This window comes from Aptenodytes forsteri, unplaced genomic scaffold, assembly GCF_000699145.1.
Source record: "Aptenodytes forsteri isolate BGI_AS27 unplaced genomic scaffold, ASM69914v1 Scaffold284, whole genome shotgun sequence".
Lineage (NCBI taxonomy): Eukaryota > Metazoa > Chordata > Aves > Sphenisciformes > Spheniscidae > Aptenodytes > Aptenodytes forsteri.
In genome coordinates, this window is record NW_008794445.1 from 4,145,706 (window position 1) to 4,153,855 (window position 8,150).

Sequence of the window (8,150 nt, forward strand, 5' to 3'; positions counted from 1 at the left end):
CGCCGACCCCCCCGCACCCCCCCCCGCCGGCTGTTCCCCTCGCAACCCCAGCCCGCAGCCTCCTCCGGCAACGGCAGTCGAGCGGCGGCGGCTGAGTCACTTCTGCTGAGCCCTTTCGGGGGCAGCAGCCCCCAGCCAGGGGGGCGAAGCGCGGGGAGCCGCGGGCAGCGCTGCCTCCAGCGCCTGGCACCGTCTGCCCCCAGCCGCTTGCAAGCCGTCCCTCCTACGCCGAGGGCGCTCTGGAAACTCCTGCCAGTGCTGGTGAGGAGCGCAGTTTTATTATGAATGATACTTCTCAGCTTGCAGAGGCCTCCTGGCACCGCATGTGGGCCCCCGGCTGGGCTCTCGCTGCAGCAGGCGAGGAAGCAGAGATGCTCTGTACACCGATTCTTCCTGAGAAAGCTTTTTACATACTTTCCACGACCAGCAAAGTCCAGGCACCTATTTCATGCTGCTAACCGGTGATGCTGCACTAGTCAAGGCTCCGGTGACGGTGTTTAACTTGCCGTGGTTGCCTCAGCAGGGGCAGGCTCAAATCAGTGCCTCTACAAAGAGCTGCTGGCTGGCTGCTGCACCCCAAGGGCGTGCGGCTGCCATCAGCAGCCCCGGCAGCACGCCTCCGCCGGCTCCCGTGGGAGTACGAGAGCAGAGAGCAGGAGTCACAGGCGCACAGCCCTCCCACGGCCACGGGATGCCTCACCAGCCCTGAGGTGCCACAGCCAGGCCAGGCCGAACTTTCTCACATTAGCAGCAAAAATGCTGGGGGCAGGATGCTGGCCAGGAGCAGGGCACACTGCTGACAGCTCCCAGCCATGCTCTCGTAGAACAGGAGCCCCCGACCCCTCTCCTCGCCAGCTGCATGCCTTGAGGTGTGTACATCATGCCCTGAAATCCTCCGAGTGAAGGGCTGCGCATCCTCTCTGTAAGGGGCAAAGGGTGGGAGGCATGCAGGTTTGGCAGGGGCTGGGTCCTGCGCGGGGCAGACACAGGGAGGATCGTGTCGGACAATGTGGCAGTGGTTGCAAGGGAGCAGCAGGACCGGTCCCTGCCAGTGACAGCCTTGCCAGATGGCCCTTCTGGCCTCGTCTGCACAGGAAAGCTGCTCTGGCCTCAGCAAGGCCAGGTTCGAGCCAGCCGGCTGTGCCAGCCCTGGCTCCCCACACCCTGGCAGGGAGCAGCTTCTGACTGCCTCTGGGTACCCAGGCCTGCCCCACGGCTACCTTGAAAGCCAAGCTCCTTCCCCCCGAGCTCATCCAAGGAGACCCTGCGCTCCCCTGCACCCAGACCACCTCATTCCCTCCCCTGTTCCTCCCCTCGCTTTTTTCTGTGGGGTTTTTTTTTTCCCTTTCCTTTTAATGTCTTCCCTACTTTTTTTTTTTTAGCTGGGACCCTTTCTTCAGCCTGCAGCAGCTTTCCTGTTGTGGGGCATGACCCTCATCACAGCGACAGCGACCTCGGGAACCAGCACGGACCCCTGCAGCGGACACATGCGTGCAGTTGCACCCCAATTTAGATTGGCATGGCTTTTCTTGTGCACACCAGGCCTCTGCCAGCTCCTGGGAGGAAGGCTGGGAAGGGATTAAGTAGCTAAGTGTCTCACTGGCAAATGAATATTGCTTCTTTTCCTATTAATTCCTCAACTTTGCTTTTATCATGAACCATGGAGAATACACAGGCTGATACAGCTGTTATAGCACATTCTCCTAGGGTGGAAAAACATCTTTTCGCCACCAGACCCTATGCTGGCTATCCAAACTAAATAAAGCATCCTGGCAAAAGCATTTGCTGGAAGAACTGCCTCTCTGCTGGGGTTTTTGCCAATATAGAAATGTGTTTCGTTCTGTCTTTCCTCCCCACCCCCCAATTTCCCACCTGCCGTCTACATCTCTGGCTGACAGGACTGCAGGACAGGGATTTGTAGTTTTGGCCTCATGCAAGAGGATCATCATTGGGTTTTATTTTTCAAACCCTTGCAGAGCACTGCTGAGCCTGCCGGGAGCAGCCAAGGCTGCTGTGGGGCAGGGAGAGACCTGGCAGGGGTTTTCTGAACCTCTCTGTGGGTTTGGAGGTTGGGAACTGAGCCCGAACCCACTCCAAACCCTCCAGTGAAAGCGGTCTCTCCTGCCTGGAAAACTGTGTGATGGTAGATGTGGGTCCAACGGAGATGGGAAATGCAGAAAACCCTGGAGCGCAAGAGGAAGCATGTCCTGTCTGCACGGAGACGCAACCTCAGTGAGAACAAGTGCATGGAGGTAGAACTAGGTGGATACCATAGCGGGGTTCAGCCCCCATCTCCTGTGGCTAAATATATCTCCACTTGCTCTTTATATATATATAGATATGTATGTATGCATGTATATACACGTACACACACACACATTTTATACCTAGCTACTAATACTTGCTGAGGTTTCCCTAAGGCAGCCCCCCCTGGGCCCCCCTGTAGCCCAAGTAGCCATGTGGGGACCCTCTACCGCAGCTGGGCCCACGGCTTCTCCCGCAGACCCTCTCTCCCCACTCTGCGTGCGCTGGGGAGATCCTTCCCCACCCCAGTGCTGCTTCCTTTATTATCTCTGCCCAGCTGTGGTTTAGAAGTTGTTTAAATCTCTTCTAGGAACAGATAGAGATCGCAGTTACCCAGAATCCAAAAACGCAGACAGCTTGAAATGTGGTTAGACTCTGCCCTACTTTCATTGAACTGAGAGCAAGGCTCTGCCAAGGTGCTCAGGGGAGAGAAGAGGAGAAAAGGAGAAAAGAGAAAGACCCATCTCAGCAAACCGCCCCTTCTTCCCGCCCCGAGAAACAAACCTAACCCGTCCCCCAAAGCCTGCTGCATCTGTTCGAACTGCACTGCCTCTCCTCCTGGTTTGCCCAGGACTTGCAGGCGAGCAGGGCATGGAGACATGAAGCCTGGGAGAGATGCTTTCCTGCACCGAAACACTTGACGCAGGCGCAGGCATCTCCCCAGGCCAAGAGAGGCGTGAGGGTTTTGCCAAATCAGGGCCACGAGGACAGCAACGCAGGGAGTGCTGCAGATTAAGAATGAGACGCGTCGGTAGAGTTTTTACCGTCCACACACTCACCGACAGCTTTTCCCCATACTAAGTTGCTCCAAGGCCAGGGGAGCCGCAGAAGTGGAAGAGCCGCCTGGGACTTCCCTCCTGTGAGAAATCCCCTCCCTGGGAAGTCCATGCTGGGTTGCAGAGCTGCTGTGGGGCTGTGCCATGCCTCCGCGGCGAGCACGGCTCCCTTGCACCGTCAGGCTCCTGTGATGGTAACACTTCCAGGAATCTGCAGTGGCCTGGAAAGGGATATTGCTGAAAAAATTCCGGGAGGCCTTTTTCCTTCTCTCAGGTGGTGCCAGCACACAAGGATGCATGTTTCCCACGTTCATTTTGCCTGGGGTCTGATTCTGGTAACCCCAGGCTTTTCTCACAAGCCCTGATGGTGTTCAGAGGAGACAGGACTCAGGTGGGGGAGAACAGCTTGCAGATACATACCTCCGGCTCTATGACTTTCTCCAAAGTAGAGAATATTTGCTAAGTGATTACACCTATATTCCTCCAGCTTTGGAGCAGCACATAGACAGACAAGCCACTTGCAGCTACTAATATTTTAAGGGCGTTGCTTAACCCTGCTTGGAAGGGCATGTGTCAAAGCAAGGATCAGAGCAGCAGCGGGGTATTTTTGCTGGTGTTCTCACTAGTGGTAGCAACAGTGAGGCATTTCAGGAGAAGGGTTTGCTGTAGTCAAGGCCATAGAGAGATGCTAAAGAAGGTATCGTCTGAAAGATAATATAGTCCAAGATCATTACGGTATTTATTAACACCATTTACAGGGACTGACTTGAACAGCCTTGGAAGGAAGAATGAAAAAATGCCAGCAAACACATTATGTTCTCCTGCAAGAAGTTTTTTCATCCTATTGAAAAGCTTTGTTAGAAAGAATGATGAAAATGGTAATAATAAGGCACTATAATTATACCTGATCCTTCTATAATCTCTCTCTCCGCAGAGTTCTGGAGCACTTTACTGCTATTATTGGATTTGAACAGTCCCATCTGGATAACATACGACTGATTTGTTTGCATGGCTTATTTTAGGTATTTCAGCATGTACGTTAGAGCTGCCTTCGTATCTGGCCAATTCCCTGCACAGTCTGTAAGAGCAGGAAAAGATCTTCAGCTCCTGTTCTCCACCACCCCTCACTCTCCCATCACAATTCCTTGGAGAGCTCTTCACAGCAGTCCAAGGATAAATGGAGTCCTTCCCCACCCAACCCAGTACCGCAGAACAAGGGTTACAACCTAGAGGATCGATACTATCTAGAACATCTGGATTTGCACCTGTATTATTTTAGGCTTGAGATTCAATGAATCCCAAAACAACCCTCGGTGCACCTAAAAGTCTAGCGGCAAGGACCTGGCACATACCTTGTGCTAACGTACACGCTCTGCAGTCAGAATAGCTGCTACCTTTCAGGCTGAAGCTTTCAAACGAAGGGGTCTGCTGCGTGCGCGTGTTCCCAGCACGCACAGAACCAGGGAAGGCGTGACGGATGCTGGCGTCTTTCTGGACTCGGCGTTACTTGCAATGCCATCTCAGTTACAGTGACGCTGGCAAGCTCTCGCCGCAGCTCCCATTCCCCGTCGTGTCTAAATGAGCGAGCAGCTCCATCAATGTCAAGAACTTTGCTGGCCCCTTGGAGGAGCTCTTGGGTGTGAAGCTGGGCACTTGCTACTTCACTCTGCCAGGGCCAGGAGAAAACAGACACAATTTGAAATAATTCAGCCCACGTTTAAAAATGTTATTATAAAAAAATGAGATTTTTAAAAAATGAATAAAAGCATGATACAAAAACTATGGTTTACATAAACTGAACTGTTTTCAGTCTGAAATTCACAGCAATTTTTCACTAGCTTACAGTGCAGGGAATGTCCCTTTCAGACTGAACCCCGATAAAACTTAACAAACACAAGTTGCCTAGCTCTTTTGTTGCTCTCACTGCTTTTTAAGGGATTTTTTTTTTCTCCTGTGAATTGGAGCAGGGTCTTCTGCATCCCTTCCATGTCCCACCTGGCCTCATCAGCATGGACAGGTGGGGTTTCCAGTGCCTGCCCATCCCCAAGGCTGTGGGTGCATTTTGTTGAGGAGTTTAAAAGGACCCATTAGTCCTGCCTTAAGTTTTCCCCCAACTTCATTTTTGGAGCATTACATCCAGTCTCCTCGCTTTCATTCTCTTAAGATTCTTCAGAGCCGTCTTTGTCAATTTGTTTACTTCTGGTTTATTTTTAAAAGACAAACCCCCAATGGACATAAGCTCTCAAGTTCCTTTTGAAAATGCTGTCTTGCCTGTAAGTGCTTTGTTTGTGATCCTCTCCAATCCTTTAGGCTATTGTTTACGAGCTGGAAGGCATCTGCGCTTGGGCTAATCATGCCGAATGCCAGCAATTCCCCCAGCATGATTTGTTGCACAAGCCGGTGGGAGCAGGGTTTGTTTTGATTACGTTCAGTGTGGAAAACCCACATTTGCTCACATCGGCCTGACAAAATGGGGTGGGGGCCTAATCCAAAATCTTCTGAGTGGAACAACAATCTGGTCATTGATTTCAATGGCATCTGGGACCAGCTCGAAGGTCAAGAGCTCTGACACAAGGGTGGTGTCTTGGGAAAGCAGGTAGCCCAGGAGCCAAAAAACCTTCCTTTAAAAGTGTATGCACATTGTTTGCTCTGGGTTGGATGAATCAAATGCAGATCTAGGAGGCTGCCAGTGCTACATGGCGTTTTGCAAAGTTTTTTCAAAGCTGTGCAGCTCCTTTCTGACATGAGGTTAGTCGAGCTGGGACCCCCCAGCCCTGCCCCAACCAGCACGGCTGGGCAGAGCTGTCCCAGCTGTCACCTCGGTCTGATGCTGGCCTCCCCTGATGCCCTCAGCTGACAAGTCAGACTCTTTCATTCATTCTGGACGGTGGCGACATTTTTCTCCCTAGCCTGTGCTGGTGCTTGCCTCCAGGCGTCAGACAGATGTCCCCATTTTTCTGTTCATGAAAGCTGGGAGGAAGTGACCGAAGGCTGCTCCCGCTGGGGCTGCCATCAAACTGCTGCTAGGGCACACAACCGCATGCTGTACGGGTGGGTGTACGGGTCTGCCACGTGCAGATACTCCCTCTGCTTCGAGGGGCCCCAGCACGGGTACCAGGAGCTCTGTGCGCACCCAGAGCTCAGCACAGGAGCTACACAAACACCCGGCTCTCAGCACAGCTATCCCCTGCTGAGCCCTGGGCTGCACCCTGTGCTGTTGAGCCTAAGACTGAGCTTAGGCTGGCTTGTTCCTGCACTCCTGCCATAGCAGAGGTGTGCCCAACGAGGCACAGAGCTCAAAGCTGGACCTGGATCCCACCTCTCCCCTATTCCCTGGCTCAGCATTTCCTGCTCCAGAGGTGCTCCATTAATCACCATTAATCCCTTTTTGTACCCACGAAGAGGTTAGCCTCGCCAGTGGCCTGTGGCAGGGACTTCCACAGCTTAAGCTATACATTGCGTGAAGAAATGTCTCCTTTTGTGTCTTTTGAGTCTTGCACTTGAGTATTTAATCTGATGCCTCCTTGTTTTTTTAAGAAAATACACTTACTCGGTCACCTACTCCATGGCATTTAAGCTTCACAGATCTCTGCCGCAGACCTCAGCCATCTCTTTTCTGGCTGAAAAGTCCTACTCGATCGAGCCAGCCCTTACACGGGAAGCGTTTGGAAATACTCTGCTTTGCCTGAATCAAAACCCCAGCTCCACCAGCCCCAGCTGAGATCACAAGGCAGCGGGAGCACACAGAGACCCGGGCGGCTCTGCAGGGAGGCATCGGGAGTCACAGAGCAGCTCTGCCGCATCTCCCTCTCCCTTTGACACCCACTCTCTCTTTGAACGCTGCCCTCAGCAGCCCTGCCTTTGCACCAGGCAACGGCGCAGGACAAGCAGAAAGCTGCAGTGCCTGCAGTTATTATAACTTTACAGATACCAAACATCTAAGGAATTGGTGCAAAGCGAACTCAATTAGACAAAGCCATCACATTCTCCTAATCAAGGTATCCTTGTAAATTAAGGGGTTTAACACGTTTAAAGACTAATGATGCAAATACACATTTTGGGAGGGACATCAGGGCAAGGGTCCAAAACTGAGACCCAGCTGTGTGTACACAAAGGGTTTTATTTTGAAGCTTGCCTACCTAGGAGGAGCTCATTTCCAAACACTGAGGATGCCTAAATGTTAATACATTTTTTGAAATGCTTTTGCACAAACTTGTGTTTTTTGGTGAATCCTGATCCATCAAGGCAGATCCCTAATGGCATACAGGCCCTTATGTCAGAGGTAATCAAGTAGTATTACAAGAGCTGCTGGCTGTGGGGCCCCTCCTGTGCACACACATGGGTACATATGGAAGTTATTAACAAGTTTCAGCGAAGGATTTTGGGAAATTAACCCCTGGGGCCCCAGAGCACCGCTAACAGACAGCTAGTCAGGAGCAGATGAAGAGCAGTTTCCTGCTGGATGCCTGCAGCGCGTTGGGACCGAAATCCAGGCCCTTCGCAGCCTGGTGGAGGAAGCCCCTCTCACAAGGACTAAACTTTTCAACTTCTGCTGTTAGGAAGAACGGTTGAAAAAAACCATCTGCAAGGCTGTATAAGTTTCCTCAACAAACTGAAATGAGTCAGCTGGAGAAATGTATAACATAACATATAAAAATGCAAACAATTTTCTTCTATTCCCTGAATGGCGCTCAAGAGGTTGTGAGGAAGTTTGTAATTTCTTTATAAGTCCCTTTAGGAGCCACCAAAAGAAACATTTGGATGCGGGCCACCAGGAGCTGCTCCTATATGGCAGAGGGACCTGTTCAGAGGCAGGGTGATTAAAGTGAACGTCTCCCACTCGTTAATGAAAGCAGCAGGACGTCGTTTGCAGTCACTCTGTGGAAGTAAACTCTTACGGTTTTGCTTTGTACACCTTTTTCTCAAGAGTTGAAAAAGGTTTCTCTTCCAACATCCAAGCAGAAAACGGAGGACTCTAAAGCCAGCCACAGCCAATGCACTTTTCACGTTCCTGTTCTTCCCAAATTGGTTTCCTTTCTTGCACCAATCCTGATCTGCAAAGTGACCTCT